The sequence below is a fragment of the Schistocerca cancellata genome, chromosome 1 (genome assembly GCF_023864275.1).
Source record: "Schistocerca cancellata isolate TAMUIC-IGC-003103 chromosome 1, iqSchCanc2.1, whole genome shotgun sequence".
Lineage (NCBI taxonomy): Eukaryota > Metazoa > Arthropoda > Insecta > Orthoptera > Acrididae > Schistocerca > Schistocerca cancellata.
The window spans coordinates 160,394,683-160,420,906 of NC_064626.1; the positions used below are offsets into that span (position 1 = coordinate 160,394,683).

At 43.6% G+C, this 26,224-nt stretch overlaps 1 protein-coding gene and 1 non-coding gene across 4 annotated transcripts in view; one reads left to right on the forward strand and one right to left on the reverse strand.

The window, feature by feature from the left end:
* Positions 1–26,224, forward strand: part of LOC126167629 (protein yippee-like 2) — a 685,352-nt gene that overhangs the window by 579,262 nt on the left and 79,866 nt on the right. The gene's annotated exons all lie outside the window — the stretch shown is intronic.
* Positions 8,841–8,915, reverse strand: Trnat-ugu (transfer RNA threonine (anticodon UGU)). Its single transcript has one exon. It is a non-coding gene; the product is annotated as a tRNA-Thr (tRNA).

Genomic DNA, 26,224 nt, shown 5'->3' on the forward strand with positions numbered 1-26,224 from the left:
GTGGCCATTCTACCTGTCACAGAGAATTGCAACTCCAATCCTTTACATTCCTGCCGATGATGTACGTGTATGAAGTTACACTGCCATCTGATTGATGCTTCACCTTATTTTTTCTCTTCAAGCAGTGGATTTGACTATATAAACTGTGTAAAGAATGTGGATTACATATGGACTCAGCACTGCCGAGGAAGTTAAAGATTCACTCCTCGTGCAAGGTGATAGTGTTATTTCTTCTGCCATAGTGCGTTGTAAACAGATTATGTTCGTACGGGGTCAGGCGGATACAGAAGCACCCTACCGAAATCCCATCAGAGGGTTATGGGAGGCAGTCACACGAAGTGTCGCGGGAACCCGTTCGAAAGGATGTTTTAGCTCCACATCGCCCCAGGTCAATCTGCACAGGGCAGAGTCACATATGCTCGTTCTTTGGGCTATCAAATTTTGCCTTACCCCCATACGTTTTATTATTTTACAAACCTTCCGTACTGGCTTAATAACAGGAACAATAATAGAAAGTTACTTTCTACCATATATTTCATTTTTAACTTTTCTTTGGTGGTATATTAGTTTTAATTACTTGCATTACAAGAACTGCATCAAATGAGATATTTCAACCGAAATCGTTTCCTGACTTCTTCCTCTTTTGTCGGATGAAGGAAGAAATGTCATTTACAGAATGACGATGAGTTTGTTTTCGAGGTGGAACGCTTATTGTCTACGCAAAATGTAAAATTCTACGACGACGTGGTAATGCATGCAGACTGTACCTGCAGCTTTCGATACGACTTTACCATTGCTCCTCTCTTTTCATGTCACTATGTCTACCATAGTTAATGACAGAGCCATACAGTACGATTCAGACGCCCCATACCTCTGGTTTTATGCAGCCTGCAACGCTTTCTAATACCACACACCGGGTTTTCGTGTTCTCTCGCTTGCTACATACAAGGACTCTGTTACATTTTTATTAATAACATGAAAAATGAACTAGACTTCAGAATGAGATTTTCACTCTGCAGCAGTGTGTGCGCTGATATGAAACTTCCTGGCAGATAAAAACTGTGTGCCGGACCCTTTCTTTTTTGTAATCGTATATATTTATGTAAATATATTAACAACGATACATTAAAAAAAAGACATTTTATTCTGTTAACCTATTATATTCCTAGTGTTGGTTAATATTACTGTCATTTTATAGGTTTTCGTTTTTTATTTATTTTTCCTTTTTCCTTTTTCTCTTATTGTTGTTCCTTGAACCCTTTTACATGGCCATTTGTCATCTTTTTTTTTGGGGGGGGGGGGTAGACATTGCAGGACAGGCATAACAATTTATATGTAGCATCGACACATTGATTTTGAGTTCATGTTTCTGTATGTCATGCACTTGTGATGCCACAAGCACATTGTGCATTTTGGTTTGATCTCTTCCTCTAGTTTACACTGTTAGGTGGGACAGTATGAGGGAAACATCACCATGATAGATGGAGCAGAAGTGGAAGAAACTTTTTTACATATACTACAGATTATACATAAATTGAAGAAGAGAGAAAATTTTTTCATATTATATAAGAGAAGCAGGAAGGAGGGTGTGAGTAAACAATATAATTTTATAGGCACATAATAAAGGAAATCATTTTTTAAAAAAATTATGTGTTGTTGGCACTTTCCACTAAGTAATGCTTGTCTCCTAGACAATATAGTACAAATAATGAAAAAAAATTATTTTAAAAAACTGGCAGTACTACTGGGCATACTTTCGACACTGTTTGGCTGCGAGCATGACAGATGTTTGGTGAGAAGCACTTCGTATCACTGAGTTCACTAAGAAGAAACACTTTATACTACTATACTTCACTATTTGAGGCGAGAGGAGACAGCACTTTATCTTTTCTGTTGCACTTGTTCACTATCACTGCACACGTTTTTCTTGTGGTGAGGTGGCTGGTGGCGGTGCTGAGGGTCACAGGCTGGGAAGGACTCTGGCGATTGCTGTCTGCAGTGGAATCTGCAGGAAGTTTCTGAAGTTCTCGTGCTATCGCCTGTGCTGCTGGGCCGTCTTGTTCTCCTCGCAGAGGTCCATCAGGAAGGCCAGCTGGTCGGTCTGCCTCCGCGCTACGATGGCGTGTGCCGTCATGGCGAGGATCCAGAGAGTCGCCATTCTCTTGGGTCGGGGAAATGGGTTGCAGTCTGGGGCGGTGATTGCTTCCACTGTATTGCTTCCCGGCGCCGTTCTGTTGATGTGGGCCACCATCTGCTGGCACGCTTCCCAGATATTGATGGCATTCCTGCAGGTGAATCGGTGCTCGAGGGTGTCGGTCATGGCACATACGTCGCACTTGTCACTTGTGACGAGTTTTATCTCCGCCAGTTCTTGGTTGGTTGGTACCGTTCTGTTAACTATTTTGTACCATGTCTCCTTCGCATGTTTAGGCAACACGTTTTCCGAGATGTTTCCCCATATTTGTTTCCAATTGTGTTGCGGGAGTTTGTGTTCAATTTTGTTTTTTGCCGGCTTGCCTCTGAGGGCCCAGTATATTCTCTCGGCTGTTCTGTGGCTGGGGTTCGCCACGGTGTCCAGAACGTAACTTTTGATGGCGTAGTGCAGCCTGACGTGTCGCATTCTGAAGGGAATGTGCCTCGTGTCGACCGGCGCTTCTTCTGATGCGGGCTTGTATCTTCCAATTATCTTGGCTGTGACGTTGTCAGGGTTTTTGTCCTGGATGGCGAGCGTTCGTTTTAGTAGAAGGACTGCACATTTAGTCTTTATATCAACTAGACCTAGTCCCCCTTCTTTCGTTGGCAGCGAGCACGTTGCTTGCGCCACTTTGAATATATTTCGACGCCACAACAGGTAGTACACTGCGCTCGTTAGTCCTCGCGCAATTTCTGTCGGGATGCTTAAGATTTGCACCAGGTACCATGCTTTCGAGAGGTTCGTCGTGTTTACAGGTCTGTTTTCTGGTTGATTGTTACCGAGACTCGAACTCGGGACCTTTGCCTTTGCGGGCAAATGCTCTACCAACTGAGCTACCCAAGCACGACTCACGCCCTGCCCTCACAGCTGTACTTCTGCCAGACTAGTCTGCTAGACTTACTTGGTAGAAAATCAAATGTAGTTAATTCTTCCAGTGGGCTACTACGTTTTCGCTAGAGGTCATGGTTTTCTAGTGATTCGAGAAAAACGAGTATGAAGGTCACTTGCGCGTGGTATTTTAGGGCTTTGCCAGTTGCATAAAACCCAGCGGTAGGGGCAGCTGAATCACTTTGCACAGCTGTCTGTCTTCCCTGAGCAGTCAGCTGAAGCAGCAATACAAGGGCGTATACAAGTTATCCAGTCACGTCGCCTTGGCTCTCACCCGACTTCTGCCCCGTCACTGTAGCAGTACCTCCGGTCCTGTGAGTCCGTGCCTCTGCCGGTTTCGTGCGCAGCGCCGCAGAGCTGGGGCGGGCAATCTCGGAGCCCTGCTGCACGGTCCCCGGCCTGGATTCACGGGGGGCGAGCGCCGCCCCCGAGTCCCAGGGCGGGTGTTACGTGGCGCGCCGCTTTTACTGCCTGCTGCGTGCGTGACGAATCCCGAGCCCCCGGAATCCCGTATGGCCGTCTCGCGTGTCTACGGCCTTCTGTCTCGCCGTCCAATTGCTCCTCGGGATTGTCCAGAAAGTTTTTGTCCGAGGAAAATATCCTGATAGTAATCTGTACGTAGAGTACCATTCCCGCAATCGACTGATAAATTCCCGATGTATAACGTCTTGTGTTCTTCTGAGACGGGTACAAGGTGGTCCTAATACACTACTGGCCATTAAGGTTGCTACACCACGAAGATGACGTGCTACAGACGCGAAATTTAACCGACAGGAAGAAGATGCTGTGATATGCAAATGATTAGCTTTTCAGAGCATTCACACAAGGTTGGCGCCGGTGGCGACACCTACAACGTGCTGACATGACGAAAGTTTCCAACCGATTTCTCATACCCAAATAGAAGTTGACCGGCGTTTTTGTGATGCCTCGTGTAAGGAGGAGAAATGCGTACCATCACGTTTCCGACTTCGATAAAGGTCGGATTGTAACCTATGCCATTGCGGTTTATCGTATCGCGACATTGCTGCTCGCGTTGGTCGAGATCCAATGACTGTTAGCAGAATATGGAATCGGTGGGTTCAGGAGGGTAATACAGAACGCCGTGCTGGATCCCAACGGTCTCGTATCACTAGCAGTCAAGATGACAGGCATCTTATCCGCATGGCTGTAACGGATCGTGCAGCCACGTCTCGATCCCTGAATCAACAGACGGGGACGTTTGCAAGACAACAACCATCTGAACAAATAGTTCGACGACGTTTGCAGCAGCATGGACTATCGGCTCGGTGACGATGGCTGCGGTTACCCTTGACGCTGCATCACAGACAGGAGCGCCTGCGATGGTGTACTCAACGACGAACCTGGGTGCACGAATGGAAAAACGCCATTTTTTCGGATGAATCCAGGTTCTGTTTACAGCATCATGATGGTCGCATCCGTGTTTGGCGACATGGCGGTGAACGCACATTGGAAGCATGTATTCGTCATCGCCGTACTGGCGCATCACCCGGCGTGATGGTATGGGGTGCCATTGGTTACACGTCTCGGTCACCTCTTGTTCGCATTCACGGCACTTTGAACAGTGGACATTACATTTCAGATGTGTTACGACCCGTGGCTCTACCCTTCATTCGATCCCTGCGAAACCCGACATTTCAGCAGGATAATGCACGACCGCGTGTTGCAGGTCCTGTACGGGCCTTTCTGGATACAGAAAATGTTCGACTGCTGCCCTGGACAGCACATTCTCCAGATCTCTCACCAAGTGAAGACGTCTGGTCAATGGTGGCCGAGCAACTGGCTCATCACAGTACGCCAGTCATTACTCTTGATGAACTGTGGTATCGTGTTGAAGCTGCATGGGCAGCTGTACCTGTGCACGCCATCCAAGCTCTGTCTGACTCAATGCCCAGGCCGTTATTATGGCTAGAGGTGGTTGTTCTGGGTACTGATTTCTCAGGATCTATGCACCCAAATTACGTGAAAATGTAATCACATGTCGGTTCTAGTATAATACATTTGTCCAATGAATACCCGTTTATCATCTGCATTTCTTCTTGGTATAGCAGTTTTAATGGCCAAACTAGCTTTGTCCGTATCTTTGTGCGAGTTAACAAGTATAAGCTGCTTTTGTTTTTGTATTATAAAAAGACCCACTAATTAGTTAAGGTGGTGGGTTATTTTGTATCATACTGAATTGTAATTGTACTGTATCATCCTTATTGTATTGTATTTTGTATAATCATCATTGCATTGTGTTAATAAAGATTTAAAAAAAAAAAGAGCGGAAAAAGTCAAAAAACTGAAGACACAATATCAGTTGATTAAGGCGGGTGCTGAATGACTTCTCCACCCAACTCCTGTGCAGTGTTTTTCGTCAGTCTGGCAGAATGCGGACGGGCATTATTGTGGAGTAGCATCACTTCACGCAGTCTTCCTGGTCGTTGTTCATGCGTTGAGTCTGCAAGACGTCTCAGTTGTTGGCAATAAATGTCAGCAGTGATGGTTACAACTTGAGCAGGCATTTAGTAGAGCTACACGCCGTTCTGTTCCATCAGATGCTTAAGGGGAGCCGGAGGTGGTCAAATCAAAAAAATTACGATTTTTTTTTTTTTTTTTTTTTTTGCTACCGAAAATTAATTGGAACATTCCTATTTAATGTAAACTTTGAATTATTGTTCTACTCGCCCTAGAAGTGGAGTTATTACCATTTTACCCCACCCCTGCAGAGGAAATGGGCGGCCGCTGAATGCATCTAACACCCTCTCGTGACTTCCTGGCGAACTGCTTGGGATTTTCTCGGCCTGTTACGCATACAGCGCCTTATGTTACGCATACAGCGAGTGTGCAAGGGTTGGCTACATTGTTTTCTGTGACAAATGAAGCGCTAAGAGCGCGGAACATCGTCTCTTTGCTGTTTACCGTTTCGAATTAGTTCAGTGTTGCGCCTGTTGTTGGTAGTATTATACTTCTTGAGTAAAGCGTTGTTCTGGTTACGATGCCAAGTTTTAAAAAAATGGCTCTGAGCACTATGGGACTCAACTGCTATGGTCATAAGTCCCCTAGAACTTAGAACTACTTAAACCTAACTAACCTAAGGACAGCACACAACACCCAGTCATCACGAGGCAGAGAAAATCCCTGACCCCGCCGGGAATCGAACCCGGGAACCCGGGCGTGGGAAGCGAGAACGCTACCGCACGACCACGAGATGCGGGCTCCAAGTTTTAGTAACCGTGTATATAAGAAGAGGAAGAACGTAGGGAAAAGAAAATTAACACTAATACCAATTTGCATACTACAATTACTGAAACAGTGCGTTCTTCTGCTAAGCAACACAAGGCCGGCCATAGCCCTGTGACATCTTCTAGCAAGAAGCTGACTGGAGGAAGTGACAGATTTCGTGAATATGTTAGTGACACTGTACGAGCACTAAGAAATATATGCAATAAAACCAATTTTTCATGACTTAGCACAGCCAGAATTGTTACACAAATGTCTACACGGAAAGACGCAGAATCCTAATGAGAGCGTAAACAATTTGATTTGGAAAGTGATTCCTAAAAGGGTGTTTGTAAGCATAAAAACACTGCACTTTGGCATTTATGATGCAATAGCAACCTACAACCAAGGGAAGTGTGAAGTTCTGAAGGCATTAGGATTTACAGCTGGGGTGAACACTGTACGAGCACTAAGAAATATTGACAGAGAAAGGATAAGAGGAGCAGAAAGAAGAGAAAGGCATATGAAGTATGATGGAACAACAGGCCAGAAAAGAAGACAGAAGAGGAAGCTTTTGGAGGATGAAGAAGAAGACCCTGATAATCCATCCTATAGTGCAGGAATGTATTGAGAAACTTTGATAGCCATTTCCCGTAAATTAGAATTTTTCGAATATAAGGAACATTTTCTCAAAATCCACTCAAGCTAGAGAGATGAAATTTTGATACAGCACTCCTAGTGGTCAAACTTACATTGTAACACAGCCATTTGGCAATATGTTCAGTAGTTTCATTTCAGTTTAATTATAAAGCAATAATTTGTAAAAAAAATGGGTCATTAATAAAAACAAATAATTGGAAGGAAACTAGAAAAGATACTCCAAAATCCCTCTGTCATAACTGCAATACTAAATCACTCTATATGTAAAAAAAAAAAAGAAAAATCAAATTTTTCTATTTTGTAGTTTATTCATAAATGTTCCTCAAACATAGTGATTTTAACATGGGCAGCATAGGCACCTCCGGCTCCCCTTAACACTATCTTATGTGGATGCGTGCAGAGCTTTGTAGGGAGAGTTGCTGCTTTGTTTGGACTCAACCATTCATTTCTTTTTCTTATGTTAGCATAAACACACCATTTCTCGTCACCAGTAGCGATACACGAAAGGAATGGTTCTTCACGGGCAAGCACTGATGCACATAGTGGACGATTTTTGTGATCTAGGCTTAGAACATGCGGTACCCATTCACCCCGTTTTTGATCCTTCCTCATTGCACTCGAATGTCGCACGATGGTAGAATGGTTACATTTCATCACATTTGCTAGATCTCGAGTACATGGAGATGGATCATGCGTTTAAACGATCGTCATGAAACCTCAAAGGTCACAGTTCGTCATAACTGCCGTTTCTCGAGACACTGACGTTAAAGCGAACGTCATCAAATCCGCAAGGTCTTCCTGGGCGTCGTGAGTCACTAAAGTCAAAACGATCCTCCTCAAAACGAGAAAACCATTTTCTTGCCATGTTCCGTCCAATGACATTATCCCCGTATTCTACAAAAATATTCCTCGCTGCCTCCGCTGGTGTCACTCCTCTATTGAACTCAAACTGAAGAAGTCAGAAATGTTCCGATTTCTCCACTTGGCACCACATTTTCTAGCGACCACAACTCCACTCACTATCTCCAGATAATAAAAGATAGTGTAAACTCAGATAGCAACAGTGAGCTACAAATAAAAAGTGACGATCGATAAACAAACCCATAACAGCTGGAATACCAACATGCAGAACAAAAACGCTACGAACTTACGTAACAACCTTATAGTTTTACGCACATGTTCCAACGTTTCATCCAGCGATGCTTGTTTTGCGTCTTTTGTGTTATATAGTATCTGAAGTACGAGATGTGCTCAAAAAACTAACGGAAACATCGTAATTTCGTAGGTTGCGCTGGCCCTGCTCGCGCGATTTTCTTCGTTTTTCTGTTGTAAAACTGACTGAGGAGTATCTGTGCAGTGTTAGCCATATCGGATATTTACTTCGTCGTCAGCTGTCAACAAGGTTCCACGCGTTCTGGTACTATCTGCGATTATTATTTTGTATAAAAATGAGTCACAGAATTTGTATTATATTTTATGTAAGAACGAAATGAATTGTACCAAAAAGTTCTTGAAATGTTTACTATTGCTTTTGGCAAGTGCACGATGAGTAAAACACAAGGATTTACGAGTAACATAAAAGTTTGAAAGAAAGCCATGAAGATGTTGAAGGTGGTGAGTGCCTTGGAATCCGCAGTGTGTCTTCAACCGATAAAATCGTGATAAAAGTGAAAGGAAATTATCGTGAACGATCGCTGAATCACAATCAGAGGAGCCACTTAGAATGTCGGCGTATCGAATTGCTCATGCTATGAAAATTTTTCGGATGTTTTGAGTAGCAGCACTTAAGGCCAAAATTGTTGAAATGATAATGAAATCAACACCCTAGCTGCAAACAGGCGTTGTTATACATCATTGGGGACATGTTGAAAATGTGTGCCCCGACCGGGACTCGAACCCGGGATTTCCTACTTACATGGCAGACGCTCTATCCATCTGAGCCACCGAGGGCTCAGAGGATACTGCGCCTACAGGGGCTTATCCCTTGCACGCTCCCCGTGAGACCCACATTCCGAACATGTCCACACCATTACATTAGTATATCTATTAGGCGCACTTAACCGCTCTTCTGTGAGAAGTCGTAGGGTCAGTAGTGACTCCCATGTTCCTTCGTTTCCCCGGCATCCAAACTGATCTTCCCCAAAATCGGTTTCTACCAATTTTTTCCATTCTTTTGTAAGTAAATCGTGTTAGTGTTTTGTAACCATGACTTATTACACTGATAGTTCGGTAATATTCACACCTATCAGCCCATGCTTTCTATGGAATTGGATTTATTACATGCTTCCTGAAGTCTGAGGGTATTTCGCCTGTATGGCAAATCTTCCACCTCAGGTAGAAGTGTTTTACCATGTCTGACTCTCCCTAGGATATCAGTAGCTCTAACGAATAAAGTTCGCCAGATAGTATTAGTAGAGAATATAACAGAAGGTTCGTGATATTCCAAGTTTAGTGGCAGACGCTCCAAGACATGCGTTGAGTAACACGGTGGGGTGTACTATTAAAACTATGAGGCAATACGTTGTCAGCCGAGCGAACTAATATATTGCTTCCTCCTCCGTTTATCACTTAAAAAGTCCATTACCTTAATGTTAGTTCGAGCTCGCACGGAGCCAACAGCCATTCTTCCCACCAACGTTCGCGACTGGAACAGGAAAGGGAAAGAGACATGCTATACAAAGTACCTTTCCCTACAGTATAAGGTTGCATGCGTGGTGTAGATGTAGATGTCACTTCCTCTTCAGATCTGTCGAAGACGAAACTGAGGGAAATGTCACCACTGTAGGGCTCGCTAACAAAACCAGCTTACCGTCTTCTGGGAGCAACTGGAAACTTTAGGTTCGTATGAGCAGTTGCCAGCAGGCTCGTGCGCATGCGCAGAGCTGAATTCGCGTATGAGCAGTGCCTTCCTCCCGCTTCTGGCTACTTGAAGCGTGGCTGTTTGCTGTATGAGCAGTATAGCAGCAAGTAGCCAGAAGCTACCCGGAAAAATTTTTCTGGCGCGCCCAAGCTGCCAGATTCGCGCATGCGCAGAGCAAGCTGAGTTATAGTCGGGGTCCTTCCCCACGTGACCCTTGTATATGTTTCGTGTTTTCTTTTACAGCTCTCACGTCAAATGAAATCAAAACAGATTTCTGTGGCCGGGAGCCATCAAGTGAATTAATATACATTCTCATACCCATGAAAGACCAAAATAAGTTCGTAGTTTCAGTTTTCTGATTTTTATATTACTTCCACGTTATTAGCAATCAACCATTAATGTCTTAATGAAGCTATTTCTGTCCGTTTTATAGAGAAATTTGCTTCTATTATTTTTTTTCCGCTGAGGCAGTTAGTTTATTTGAAACGAAGTGTTTCATTCCGCACTATTGGCTACTTTCAACCTCGTTCAATTTAAAGTGCAAATTTTCATTTTCTGGGACGAATGAGATTATACCTCAATAAAGAACCAAACATGAGAATACAGTACTGGACCTCCAAGAACATTGGTATCACGAAAAACACATGAAAAGCTGAATATCAGGTACTTCAGAGTGCATCTGGACATAGAAATGTGCAATTAGAGCGGAATGAAGCATTTTAGTACGGTTTATGAAATTCCGATGCTGCTGGGGTAATCTCTGATGTCCTGTTCCTTTTATGACACTGTAAGATCTCTTAATGCTATATACGTACGAACATACGTAAACATTGACTTGAAGCTGACTAAGTAGGCAAATTTGGTCAGTAGTTTTGAACTACATATTTTGTTTCAAATATAATGACAGCTGTAGCAGAATTTTACAAATCTGCCTTCTGGGAAACGGTGTTTTTCGATCACACGGCACTTGTCTAGTACTTCCTCTAGGCCTGAAGTTATTTCTTAATTTGTGTTTACGTCTTAAATTTATAGAATGCCATTCTATGCTAAATTTTAGACTGGCCGCATACCGTGTTTTATCGTTTTAACTCCCCACATGGCTTCATATTTCTTCCTGGAGTACAATATAAACTGTCAGTTGTACAGTTTCTTTGCCTCACAGACAACCATGTTAATTTTTTCACAATTTCAAATAGTCATGAAATTTATTGTCCTTTATTCCGATGTAAGCTATACAAGAAATATTTTTTTTCAAGGAATTTGTATTCCATCCCACTAGCTTTTTGCACTGCTGTGTAGTTGCAAACCTGTTGGAAATGCTACATAACAATATTTCAGAGGACGAATTAGAAAAAAACACTATCGAAGTCACCCCGTAGCAAAATTTTATGGTACTTCGAGCTGTGGAGCCTAATTTTGAAATGATATTTTGCCAAGAACTGTTTCCTTATTTGCATCGTTTATCTGCGTGGGATATGATAAAACAATTGCTCTAAGTACAATTCAGTATGTCCTCTCAACAACATGCCGCAGGGCTGCACATGGTCACGTTATGCCGCACCACGCACGAAATTCCACCAGAAATACAACGAAAAGCGTATGAGCAGAGCAAGCACAAAGCACGGGCTGCCTACGTCATCGTAGCTGCGTATGGGCAGTACAGCCTGTTGTCTGGCGCTTTCTGGTAACTGCTCAAACGAACCTTATAGTGACAATGCCCATACTGGAATCGACCATCTCCCAGGTTGAGTCTATTACTGTTGCAGAAGAAAGAAAAGAGAACGAGGCTGTGTGCGGTGAGGCAGGTAAACCTCTGCCCTTTTTTCGTGGCTCCGAGGTGGCCTCTTACCTCTCTGACGCTAATCTGAAGAGCTGATGAGCCAATTTGGCTGCCACCTGGCGGGTGTTAGGGGGACAAGAGAAGTAAGCGACCCCGTCCGGATTGGACGCGAAATCGTCAGTCACTGGAGGCGGCCGGGTGGAGGCGTCCCACGCGAAAGAAAACGCTCGGCTGCGTGTTGGAAGGAGACCAGCCAGTACAGGGGCGTAATGGCCTCCCCGTTAGCCTGGCTCTCCCTTAACGGCTCGTAATGAGGGCTGCTTTTACGTCTGTCCCATTCTGTCGTCTCGCTCCTCTGTCTCCTGGGACGAAGCATCATTCAGCCGCAGGGGCCAGCAAATGCCGCCAATCACGCGAACGCCTGTCATTTTCTACGTAAACTTTTTCCCTCGAATGGAATGACTCGCAGTTTATTTAGATCACGTATAACAGCAGAGCAAATGTGTACTTTTTTTTGTCATTGCACATTTTCTAACGATAAAGGTCACACGCTACCGGAAGATAAAAATGCTACGCACTCAGGGTAATTTTATTGAGGAGCGAGGTGACAGGTCGTTCGTCATTGTAGGAGTAGATGATAAAAAATTCAGGCCAAATGAGACCCATGTGTCACAGTAAAGGCTGCCCAAACAGTGGCATCATAATACAGTTTAACCTCTTCTGTCGACAACGCAACCATGTATTCTCGCATGCGAACGGTCATAAAGGCGCCGATGGCATCCTGCGGTAGACTGAACCAGCCATCTTGCACCTCTTGTTGCAATTCAGCAATGGTTCTTGCAGGTCGTGGAGAACGAGGAAGTTACCGCTTCATCATCTCCCACACACATTCAGTAACGTTCAGCAAGCAGAACTAGTACTTTTTGCAGATGACACGAGTTTTATAATAAATCCCATTCCAGAAAAAGCACGTTAAGATATTGTTAAGGGTGTCTTTGAAAGAATTATTAAGTGATTCTCAGAAAATGGACTCTTCCTTAATTTTCAAAAAACTCACTATATCCCGTTCTCTACACCGAGCAGTCATAACGACAATTGATTTAGCATATGAACAGGGCTCATGGAATAGTTTTCTGGAGTAACTCACCACTTAGACATCAAGTATTGATTGCACAAAAGAGAGCAGTGAGAATAATTAGTGGTGTTCACCCAAGGACGTCATGTAGGCACCTATTTAAGGAGTTAGGTATTTTAACTGCACCATCAGAGCATATATTTTCGATAATGAAATTCGTTGTAAATAATCCATCTCAATCCGCGAAGAACAGTGATGTTCATACGCCGGCCGGAGTGGCCGAGCCGTTCTAGGCGCTACAGTCTGGAACCGCGCGATCGCTACGATCACAGGTTCTGCCTCGGGGATGGATGTGTGTGATGTCCTTAGGTTAGTTAGGTTTAAGTAGTTCTAAGTTCTAGGGGACTGATAACCTCAGAAGTTAAGTCCCGTAGTGCTCAAAGCCACTTGAACCATTTTTGATGTTCATACGTACAACACTAGACAAAAAAGATCTTTCCTATCCGCTATTGAAGCCGTCAGTTGCTGAAAAAGGAGTACATTTTTCAGCAACGAAAAACTTTTAACATTTGCCCAACAACATAAAGTGTCTGGCAGGTATCAGATCAAGTTTTAAATCTAGCTTACGAGTTTCTGATTCAGAACTGCTAAAAAAAAAAAAAAGTTCCTCTAAATGTAGTTGCATGTGTAGAACTAAAAATTTCAGTATTATTAATATCTGAACTATTAGCGCGCGCTCGTGTGTGTGTGTGTGTGTGTGTGTGTGTGTGTGTGTGTGTGTGTGTGTGTGTGTGTGTCTTGTAATCTGACTTGTTCCACATCATATCGAATAATCGTGAAAATGAAAATGATCTACGGAACATGACAAAACTAAAGTAAACCAAACCAGTGCAGTCGTTGTAATGGGCAAGCAGAACTGACGTTCAAAAGGATACGACCATTTGCTTTCGGGCCGAGGGTGGAAGCAATTCTGAAACGGTTTGCCGTAAATTGTTCTCTGCCGTCGTTGTTACAGTACGTCGCTATTGGCGCTGTCCAAAACCGGCTCCTAGACGACTGTGATGCACCACGGGCCATATACGACGGAATGAACGACGGCCGTCACGACGTGCAGCTGTCGGGTAATTGACCGCCCAGATGATCCAAGGGGCTACCAAGTTTCTCCTTAACGACGGTTTATCGAAAGTTGCTGCGTATGAAATGTTCAAATGTGTGTGAATTCCTAAGGGACCAAACTGCTGAGGTCATCGGTCCCTAGGCTTACACGCTATTTAAACTAACTTATGCTAAGAACAACACACACAAACACCCATGCCCAAGGGAGACCTCGAACATCCGGCGGGAGGGGCCGCGCAATCCGTGACATGGCGCCCTAGATCTCGCGGCGCTACGTATGGGCTCCGGCAGCAGGCACTTGGTTCATGCAACCATGTTGGTATCGGCGACGAAGGCTGTAATTTTCTCGCCAATACCGCTACTGAACATCCACCGAGCGCGGACAGGTGGCCATTTCAGATGAACCACATTTTATGCCGTTGGAGTGGACGGCGGGAAACGACTGTTAGCAAATACCCTGCAACTGTCGGCGAAAGGGTCAAGCCCGGAGGAGTAAGCGTTGTGGCCTGGGGAATGTTCTCGCGCATTCGCTGGGTGATCCTGCATTTTGGAAGGCACAGTGCATCAATACAAGTATGCATCCGTCCTTGGGGAGCACGTGCATTTTTTTCACTGCACGATGGCATCTACCAGCAGGTCAATGCACTGTACGTGCGAGGTTACAAGAGTACCAGGATGAATTCACCGCATTTCCGTGGCCACCAAGCTCCCGGAATTTAAATCCAATCGAGGATCTGTAGCACCATCTCGATCGGGCCGTCCGCGATATGGTTCTTCACCAAAGGAATCTAGGGCAACTGGTCGGGGCACTGGAGTCTAAGAGCTTCACATCCCTGTCCGTACCTTTCAGGAACTCATTGACACTCTTCTTGCACATCTCGCAGCGGTTCGCGCGGAGCACACATTTTTCAACTGTCCCCATTGATATTTATCAACGCCTGTAACCAGTGAAAGGTCTAGATTTCATTATAACTACATTCTTAGAGAGCTGCAAGATCACGAATAAAATATATACAGATACCAGCTTCATATGATAATTCAGGCTTTTGACGGGTACTTACATTAATGTGACTGGACAGTGTAAGACTTGCTGGAAGTATTCTGGCCCATACGACCCAGTATGCTGTAATGGTCGGCGAAAGCTGTGTAAAGTAACATGGGGTATCCCCTGAGGAAGCGTAAAATAATCTCTGTGTTTTCAATATACAGAAACGTGTAGGATCAGACACACTTTCAGATTGTTCGCTGACTAATGCTGTTGTCTACAGCAAACTCTCGTCGTTGGACGAAATGCAGCTAGGTTCGGACGTAATTTCCACGTGTTATGCGTAGCAGCCCTGTTTAAGTGTAAATAATTTGTAGATAATGCTAGTAATGAAGAGAGAGAAACCTGTATCAGTTGCCATCACGTGAGTGATTTCGGGGCGCAATGGTTTCGTTACAGCAAATCTGCAGACTTCCACACGCCTTACTGCCCTAGGAAGCTCCACAAATAACTGTTTCTCCAGAGCAAAAAAAAAATTCTGAGCTCTATGGGACTTAACAGCGATGGTCATCAGTCCCCTACAACTTACAACTACTTAAACCTAACTAACCTAAGGATATCACACAACACCCAGTCATCACGAGACAGAGAAAATCCCCGACCCCGCCGGGAATCGAACCCGGGAACCCGGGCGCGGGAAGCGAGAACGCTACCGCACGACCACGAGCTGCGGACCCAGAGTAAAAAGTCACTTTCAACTAAACAGATGACAGTCGATCAGGCATGATGGCTCTCCGAAATTAAGTGAAACATTTGCAGTTTAATTTCGCATTGGGCAAATTGTGACCTGTTGTGGTTCCCATCTTTTTCTCAGTCTTCTACGATCTCTCATCGCTTTTGGTTCAGATTTCTCTGTGTCCATTCTTTCTAGACGTTCATAATGAGAGAAGCAGTCGCTGTCTGCTACAGATTAACTTTGAGATTTCTGGCGACAGGCAGGTCGTTCTAATGATCCAGCAGACACAATTAGCAAAATTCTTCCAAAACCTGTGAAGCAGTTATAGACACCTGACAAGGATATGTTCAAGCAATTAACGTACAACATATTTTTACGCTTTTTGATAACCTGAGGAAATTTACATGAATGTCGCAGACTTCTTACTAATTATGATTTTTCGAAGTGGAAGCTTTTTTGCAACCGCTGTGTTATTCACCTACCTACGCTATATTTTCAAATTAATAAAGTAAGCATACAATAAGCGTCCTTCGTTAACCATCATAAAGTGGTATATACAATGATTGTCTTTGCATAGGCCTATTAAAATTATTTCGTGCTAAAAGAATCCTTAAAATTGAATCTGAGGTACGATACACACAACGGCCAATTGAAAAGATAAACAGTGCTCACCAACACTCCTAATATGACATTAGTTTTTTAAACAAAACGTGATTTACTGACAGGAATTTATGAACTATATAAAATGTGTACAGAATGTAGTATGAAAGTATCGTCTGGTAAATCTAAGTTAGTCTGGTAAATCTAAGTTAATGACATTTTCCGGAAAATTTTCAGTGAGAGCTAAGAAGATAATAAGAAAACAACTGAACAGGTTAAATATTTTTAACTATCTTGGATGTCAAATATCGTACGCATATGAAGAAAATACGCAGATTAAGTTGGATAAATTTGGAAGTATTTTTTCAATAATTAATAGAGATGCCAAGAATAAAACCTGGTAAGAAAGACGAACCAGGTTTTAAATTGTAAGACATTTCCTGGGGCAGATGTGGATTCTGACCACAATCTATTGGTTATGAACTGCAGATTGAAACTGAAGAAACTGCAAAAAGGTGGGAATTTAAGGAGATGGGACCTGGATAAACTGAAAGAACCAGAGGTTGTAGAGAGTTTCAGGAAGAGCATAAGGGAACAATTGACAGGAATGGGGGAAAGAAATACAGTAGAAGAAAAATGGGTAGCTCTGAGGGATGAAGTAGTGAAGGCAGCAGAGGATCAAGTAGGTAAAAAGACGAGGGCTAATAGAAATTCTTGGGTAACAGTAGAAATATTGAATTTAATTGATGAAAGGAGAAAATATAAAAATGCAGTAAATGAAGCAGGCAAAAAGGAATACAAACGTCTCAAAAATGATATCGACAGGAAGTGCAAAATGGCTAAGCAGGGATGGCTAGAGGACAAATGTAAGGATGTAGAGGCTTGTCTCACTAGGGGTAAGATAGATACTGCCTACAGGAAAATTAAAGAGACCTTTGGAGAGAAGAGAACCACTTGTATGAATATCAAGAGCTCAGATGGCAACCCAGTTCTAAGCAAAGAAGGGAAGGCAGAAAGGTGGAAGGAGTATATAGAGGGTTTATACAAGGGCGATGTACTTGAGGACAATATTATGGAAATGGAAGGGGATGTAGATGAAGACGAAATGGGAGATAAGATACTGCGTTAAGAGTTTGACAGAGCACTGAAAGACCTGAGTCGAAACAAGGCCCCGGGAGTAGACAACATTCCATTTGAACTACTGATGGCCTCGGGAGAGCCAGTCCTGACAAAACTCTACCATCTGGTGAGCACGATGTATGAGACAGGCGAAATACCCTCAGACTTCAAGAAGAATATAATAATTCCAATCCCAAAGAAAGCAGGTGTTGACAGATGTGAAAATTACCGAACTATCAGTTTAATAAGTCACAGCTGCAAAATACTAACGCGAATTCTTTACAGACGAATGGAAAAACTGGTAGAAGCCGACCTCGGGGAAGATCAGTTTGGATTCCGTAGAAATGTTGGAACACGTGAGGCAATACTGACCTTACGACTTATCTTAGAAGAAAGATTAAGAAAAGGCAAACCTACGTTTCTAGCATTTGTAGACTTAGAGAAAGCTTTTGACAATGTTAACTGGAATACTCTCTTTCAAATTCTGAAGGTGGCAGGGGTAAAATACAGGGAGCGAAACGCTATTTACAGTTTGTACAGAAACCAGATGGCAGTTATAAGAGTCGAGGGGCATGAAAGGGAAGCAGTGGTTGGGAAAGGTGTAAGACAGGGTTGTAGCCTCTCCCCGATGTTATTCAATCTGTATATTGAGCAAGCAGTAAAGGAAACAAAAGAAAAATTCGGAATAGGTATTAAAATTCATGGAGAAGAAGTAAAAACTTTGAGGTTTGCCGATGACATTGTAATTCTGTCAGAGACAGCAAAGGACTTGGAAGAGCAGTTGAACGGAATGGACAGTGTCTTGAAAGGAGGATATAAGATGAACATAAACAAAAGCAAAACGAGGATAATGGAATGCAGTCGAATTAAGTCGGGTGATGCTGAGGGAATTAGATTAGGAAATGAGACACTTAAAGTAGTAAAGGAGTTTTGCTATTTAGGGAGTAAAATAACCGATGATGGTCGAAGTAGAGAGGATATAAAATGTAGACTGGCAATGGCAAGGAAAGCGTTTCTCAAGAAGAGGAATTTGTTAACATCGAGTATAGATTTAAGTGTCAGGAAGTCATTTCTGAAAGTATTTGTATGGAGTGTAGCCATGTATGGAAGTGAAACATGGACGATAACTAGTTTGGACAAGAAGAGAATAGAAGCTTTCGAAATGTGGTGCTACAGAAGAATGCTGAAGATAAGGTGGGTAGATCACGTAACTAATGAGGAGGTATTGAATAGGATTGGGGAGAAGAGAAGTTTGTGGCACAACTTGATTAGAAGAAGGGATCGGTTGGTAGGACATGTTTTGAGGCATCAAGGGATCACAAATTTAGCATTGGAGGGCAGTGTGGAGGGTAAAAATCGTAGAGGGAGACCAAGAGATGAATACACTAAGCAGATTCAGAAGGATGTAGGTTACAGTAGATACTGGGAGATGAAGAAGCTTGCACAGGATAGAGTAGCATGGAGAGCTGCATCAAACCAGTCTCAGGACTGAAGACAACAACAACAACAAGAAAGACGACTGAAATTCTATACAACGGTTGCACTGCCGACACTGTTGTATGGAAGTGAAATGAAATGTCGTGTGGCTAGGGCCTCCCGTCGGGTAGACCGTTCGCCTGGTGCAAGTCTTTGGAGTTGACGTCACTTCGGCGACTTGCGTGCCGATGGGGATGAAATGATGATACGGACAACACAACACCCAGTCCCTCAGCGGAGAAAATCTCCGACTCATCGAACCCGAGCCGTTAGGCAAGACATTGTCTCGCGCTGACCACTCAGCCACCAGGGGCGGACTGTATGGAATTGAATGGAGGATATTTCGGTCCTCTGTTTTACCTCGTATCGACGTGAATAACTTGTAGGATGCAGAGCTTTTCTGAAGATAATACAGGGTTATTACAAATGATTGAAGCGATTTCACAGCTCTACAATAACTTTATTATTTGAGATATATTCACAATGCTTTGCACACACATACAAAAACTCAAAAAGTTTTTTTAGACATTCACAAATGTTCGATATGTGCCCCTTTAGTGATTCGGCAGACATCAAGCCGATAATCAAGTTCCTCCCACACTCAGCGCAGCATGTCCCCATCAATGAGTTCGAAAGCATCGTTGATGCGAGCCCGCAGTTCTGGCACGTTTCTTGGTAGAGGAGGTTTAAACACTGAATCTTTCACATAACCCCACAGAAAGAAATAGCATGGGGTTAAGTCGGGAGAGCGTGGAGGCCATGACATGAATTGCTGATCATGATCTCCACCACGACCGATCCATCGGTTTTACAATCTCCTGTTTAAGAAATGCCGAACATCATGATGGAAGTGCGGTGGAGCAGCATCCTGTTGAAAGCTGAAGTCGGCGTGTTGGTCTCCAGTTGTGGCATGAGCCAATTTTCCAGCATGTCCAGATACACGTGTCCTGTAACGTTTTTCTCGCAGAAGAAAAAGGGGACGTAAACTTTAAACCGTGAGACTGCACAAAACACGTTAACTTTTGGTGAATTGCGAATTTGCTGCACGAATGCGTAGGGATTCTCTACCGCTCAGATTCGCACATTGTGTCTGTTCACTTCACCATTAAGAAAAAATGTTGCTTCATCACTGAAAACAAGTTTCGCACTGAACGCATCCTCTTCCATGAGCTGTTGCAACCGCGCCGAAAATTCAAAGCGTTTGACTTTGTCATCGGGTGTCAGGGCTTGTAGCAATTGTACACGGTAAGGCTTCTGCTTTAACCTTTTCCGTAAGATTTTCCAAACCGTCGGCTGTGGTACGTTTAGCTCCCTGCTTGCTTTATTCGTCGACTTCCGCGGGCTACGCGTGAAGCTTGCCCGCACGCGTTCAGCCGTTTCTTCGCTCAATGCTGGCCGACCCGTTGATTTCCCCTTACAGAGGCATCTAGAAGCTTTAAACTGCGCATACCATCGCCGAATGGAGTTAGCAGTTGGTGGATCTTTGTTGAACTTCATCCTGAAGTGTCGTTGCACTGTTATGACTGACTGATGTGAGTGCATTTCAAGCACGACATACGCTTTCTCGGCTCCTGTCGCCATTTTGTCTCACTGCGCTCTCGAGCGCTCTGGCGGCAGAAACCTGAAGTGCGGCTTCAGCCGAAGAAAACTTTATGAGTTTTTCTATGTATCTGTAGTGTGTCGTGACCATATGTCAATGAATGGAGCTACAGTGAATTTATGAAATCGCTTCAATCATTTGTAATAGCCCTGTATATAATATCGTTCGGGTCCGTGGTTCTGATTTCAGTCAATAAATTAACATGCGGCCAGTCCCTCCTTTGTTTTCTACCATTTTCGGACCAGTTCTCTCCTTTTGGTTCTCTTCGCTTACTTGCAAGTTATATCTAATAGAATTGCAGCGCCTGCTTCCATTGGGGTGTTCGACAAGTTAACTTCGTAAAACCGCATTATCAATTGATAATCTTTGTCACTGTTACTGATAGTTCCTTCATTTGTGTGGCCATATTATCCGTAGTTGCTTTACAATTCTGGCGGTATCTTCGTTCTGTCTTTTCAACTACCAAAAATGCGTGTCTTTTTTCCCCCCATCAGACGAGTTTCCCTTTGTTGAGGTAAAGCATCATCAGCGGTGGTGATTCCCGCTTGATTTCTGGGCTACACCGAAAAATGCGTCTGCCAGCATATCGTTGATGTTTTTCTTCTTTAGACACTGATAGTTGCCTAATTTTTAGTTGCTCTGCAGAACTATGCATTTATTATTTTTTACACGCACACTTTTTCGCACGTTACACCACACCAAAAACAGTAGTGTAGGCGAGAAATCAAACGGAAATCACCGCCACTGTTGATACTTTGCCTCAATAAAGTGAAACGCGCCTGGTGAAAAAGAATACGCATTTTTTGTAGTTGCAACGAGAGAAAGAAAAGTGTCTCAATTATTGATAGCGTGTGAGGTCGCTTCGGTATATTGAAAGTTTGACAAAATAGTGTTATCAATAAATGTTGAACGTATATAGGTTTCTTAACAACTCGTTTCCTAGCTTTCCAGTCCCATTGGCCTTTGTCTACGGCAGGGTTGAGTTTTCTGTGATGGGGGAGGGTGAGGGGGGAGGAGGCGGCTTGCTTCAGCGTGGAACAGAGAGGCCGGGTTTTCCACAAATCCGCCTGAATGGGTGGGCTGAGGCACAGACAAAGGCTGGAGCCTACTAAGCGGGCTTATCTGGAGTGCGTTTTCCCCTTGACAGGTCGCAGTTCCAACATATGTTGCAGAAAAAGTTCTGAAAGTCCTGCTAGGAGGCGGCAGCTTACACACGGGGTGTTAGCGCGAACTGGGGATGACCAATGAAACCGCCTGCACGCGGCTCCCGATTCTGGTTGGGCTGAGAGGCCCATGTGTTGAATAATTTTGCAGGACGGCTGGACATCTCGTGAAGTCGAGTAGTCGGTCGGTGTGCCTCCTTTGGTATACAAGTTGTGTGCAATGTGGGGTTGAGTTGGTGTCCTCCGTTGTGTATTCCTGAAGTCGCGAGTAGGTGATCCTTCGTGACCGAAAAAGTTACTGCGTGCAGTACGGAAGACTGCGAGAATCAGAAGTGATTTCACGGTCGTGGTATTCTGCTCAGGCCTCCGTTTGTATTTCTGGGCGTGCTTTGCGTAGTAATGATCGTAGATTTGTTTGGTAAAACAGACATCAGAGCTTAGCCGTGGGGCCCGTAGCTCACTGGGCGGTAGAGTTTTAATGAATTAGACGGACTTGGCTTGGGTTAATTCGCATCTGTAAATTCAAGCGTAGTTTTTTTTCTGTCTTTCCCAGTAGACTTTGAACAGTGTGTCCGTTTTTGTGTTGCGAACGTCGGCGGAAGTTGTTAGTAAATAGCTGGAGGCGGTGCACTGAATTGTTAACAGTGATCGCATTCCAGTCCTCATAGTCTGATCTCGGAATCTCACCTGGAACTAGTGGGGTAGCTTCAGGGCTTTTAATTGTTGCCTTTTGAATTGGAAAGGTGAACCTTGTCTCGCGGTTTAAACCTTGGCTGGCGATACTTATTGATACGGATTTGGTAGTGTATATCGCAGACTCCGGGTCCTCCAGTAAACTTTTCCAATTATATCTACGAGCAGGAGGTGGCGTAATTTTTCTGGCGTCCTGCACATCGCTAAGGGTTCGTCGATACTCAGAGCACGACCGTAAGTGTGATTTCGAGGAACGCAACGGAGGCTCTGAAGAAAGGACGAAAGGAACGTTTCACCTGGCAACTTTTCCAGGCTTCATCTTCATCGCCTGGAAGGATCGAACGTCGCAGTACCACTGCCTGGAAGCATCGATACTAGACTGCAAAAGGAAGAAACCGCAGTAAGTTATATGCTACGGCTTAGCCCGATCCAATTTGAGAAGTGTGGGCGAGAGTGACCGGTTTTGTGCTGTCTCAGCTCTCTTCCTCCGTAGTGCTGCGGACTGCTGAAATTTGTGTCGATGATTCACTGTTTATAGCGGTAATTTTGAATGAGTAGCTTGTAAATTTTAAGTCTTTTAATTTCTGTCTGCTTTTCTGGAGTTTGAATCAGTTGAGATGCCGAAAAGCCAACTAAGTTGTCCAGATAAAGCAATTGAAAGAACCAGAGTGGCAGAAAAAATTTTGATGCCATTTTGGTTTGTTAAGTCTCTTGTAACAAAGCTGATTCCAAGTGATATGCCGGCCGCTGTGGTCGAGCAGTTCCAGGAGCTTCAGTCCGGAAACCGCACTCCTGCTGCTGTCGCAGGTTCGAATCCTGCCTCCGGCATGGATGTGTGTGATGTTCTTAGGTTAGTTAGGTTTAAGTAGTTCTAAGTTCTAGGGAACTGATGACCTCAGATGTTAAGTCCCATAATGCTTAGAGCCATTTGAACCAAGTGATGTACTGAACGACATGATTAACGTCTTACACAGTGCATAATGGAAAAGTTTAGTAGCGCAAAGTCTAATTCCGGTTGATGAGGTGCATGAAAATGTGAAGTGAGTCAACATTAACTGTATCGAAGAAAGCAGTATGGAAGTATGTAAACCAACGTCTGCAGGAGGAAGCTGGAATATAAAAGAATGTGCAAGATAGAAAGACTTAGCAGAATTTGTGATTATGAGGCAGGAGTAGACGAAACTATTAGACTTGAAAAGTAATGCCTCCGAATTTTTTATGTGATAACTCTTAAAGCTTTTTAAATACGGCAAACATTATTAACATTTCATAACACGACGGTGTGAACCTAACTATGTCTGTGCTTGAGAAATAACGTGCTGTAATGGAGTTTCGAAAAGTTGGTCCACACACGAACGCTGCGACATTTGCAACAATACGGCACCTTAGGTTCATTGTCATCGATCATTCTCCATACAGTCCCGAGTTGGCCCCATCCGTTTCCAAAACTAAAAGAACACTTCCGACGCGGTGTAGCCGCGTGGTCTACGGCACCTTGTCACGGTCCGCGCGACTCCCCCCGTCAGGGATTCGAGTCCTCCCTCGGGCATGGGTCTGTGTGTTGTCCTTAGCGTAAGTTAGATTAAATAGTGCGTAAGCTTAGGGACCGATGACCTCAGCAGTTTGGTCCCATTAGACCTTACCACAAATTTTCAGCAAAGTCGAATATTTACAGCGACGGTTTCAACAAACTGGTCTCTCGTTGGAAGAAATGTGTGCGTTGCCAGATTGGCTGTGTTGATAAACAAGTAGACATGAAGAATAAAGATGTAGAATATAGTATTTCTATGTAAATGGCTGTAGGAATTTCCACATAAATTTGGAGGCCTTACCTTTTGGAACGCCCTCGTGTTACAGAAGTAATGTGCTTACTGGATTCGTGTGGTGAAGGCCCATCACCTACTATGAATTTCCAGAAAACTCAAATCGTGAGGTCCCACAACAACAGCCTTTCGGCAAGGGAGATAACATTCAAACTAAAATACAAGAATCAAATGAATCTAAAGAGATGGAATCTGTTTTTGAAACTGTTGCAGCACAGTCACTGATTCCTGTAGTTCTGGCTTTGCTTGATAATAAGGACGTCTGAGTAATGAAGTTAACAAACACTTCCAGCGTAATTAGCGGGGAAAAAAAATCTATCGCTAAGAAAATAATCAACATTTGTAGAATGGACGAAAAATATTATCCATGCAAGAACTGGATATAATCTTGCCTCTAGCGTCAAAGTATGTACTGTGGAAAGCGGGAGATAAACCAGAATCAAAGGGTGAGAGATATGTGGTGAAACAGCTGCACCTCAATTTTCAAGCGTGGGAACAGTTTGTGAGGAGCTTTCACCATGTAATATATGCAGAAAGAGGAAACGCAGGAATTTGACAGAATGGGACGGTAAATTTTTCGGCAGTGGTGGAGACTGCAGCTCGAAGACATTTCAAAGGGTGAGTTGAACTGAGAAAAAATTCTGCAGATTGTACCTTCAACACACGAGATATCACTCTATAGGAATAACTCGCTTGGCGTCTTATTTTTGCACTCTGAGAAATTTGGAATAAAGCCCGCCAATTTTATCCACACTAAGCAATCGGCTTTCTAGAATTTAATGACAAGCAGATTCTATGCAATTACTGCAATTCGTAGCTATTTCGGTGAGATGGCCGCGATGAAAGCTAAACAGATATCGTCCAAGCCGTTTATTTCCAGTCATACAGTAAGACTCACGCGGACTTCCACTGTAATACATGTCAGTAACGTACCAAGGGTATTACTGGTACAAAGTAAAAGAATATGAAACAATGTTTGAATAAAAATGAGTGATTATTCTCAAATAAAGAAATTTACATTAATACATGGGTCTTACCAGATCGCGGCTAGGAGGAGGCAAGATCAAGAAGGGAAAAACAAGTGAAGTATGTCAGATAAAAGACGGATATTGCTTTACAAAGATACTTGATAGCTAAACTTATTACTCCAAACTCGACGCGTTATGAATGTATGTTTCATATACACGAGTGCTTTCCTCTATAACATTTGTCATATTCAGACTAATACATTTGCTCTTACAGAAACAGTTCTGCTAAAACAGGGAAAAAAGAGAATAATATTGCCGGCCGCGGTGGTCTAGCGGTTCTGGCGCTGCAGTCCGGAACCGCGGGACTGCTACGGTCGCAGGTTCGAATCCTGCCTCGGGCGTGGGTGTGTGTGATGTCCTTAGGTTAGTTAGGTTTAAGTAGTTCTAAGTTCTAGGGGACTTATGACCTAAGATGTTGAGTCCCATAGTGCTCAGAGCCATTTGAACCATTTTTTTTAGAATAATATTAATATGTTGTTATGATTTGAACTGCATTCTCGTTTCGTTGTTGTGATTATCGGCGGAAGTTTGCTTGTAAGTAGCTGAAGGCGGTGCATCGAACTGATTGCGGTGTTAATTATCCAATCGAGCGGCCGAATTTCGGAGCCTCACCTGGAAGTAGTTGGACGAAAGGGAACGTTTCAAGTTTCACGGAATTATCTACTTGTACGCCAGTGTTTATCTCAGAACCCTTTCTACAAACTGCATCGTCAGCTTAAAACTACAGCGTTGTCTCGCCACTTTATTAGTATCGGTTCTGTGCACCAGCCTTCTATGTCTAAGATTACTGATGGTTTCCTTATACAGGTTTTTGGTAGCTGATATAAGCGTAGAGGGTGACATGTGTTCCATTATTCTCCATAATTCTCTAATTACATTATCGAAAGCTTTCTCAAGTTACTGATGGATTAATGTAGACTCAGCAGTTAAATTGTTGGTTAAGTCCTTGAGCCAGTCATATCGTTCACGTATATTAGGAATGATACGAGACAGCTATGCGATATAGCGAACACGAAAAATAAATACTACTGAAAGCGGATGGAAGATTTGCACTTGTGTGGAGAGTTACGGGAACGTGCTGTGCATCTGTACAGGAAATGACATACACGACACCTGTCACCTGCTGTTGACTACTGCCCCGGCGTTTGGAGTCCAGTATCAAGTAGATACGGTAGAAGATACCGAGCGAACTGAGAGACACTCCAC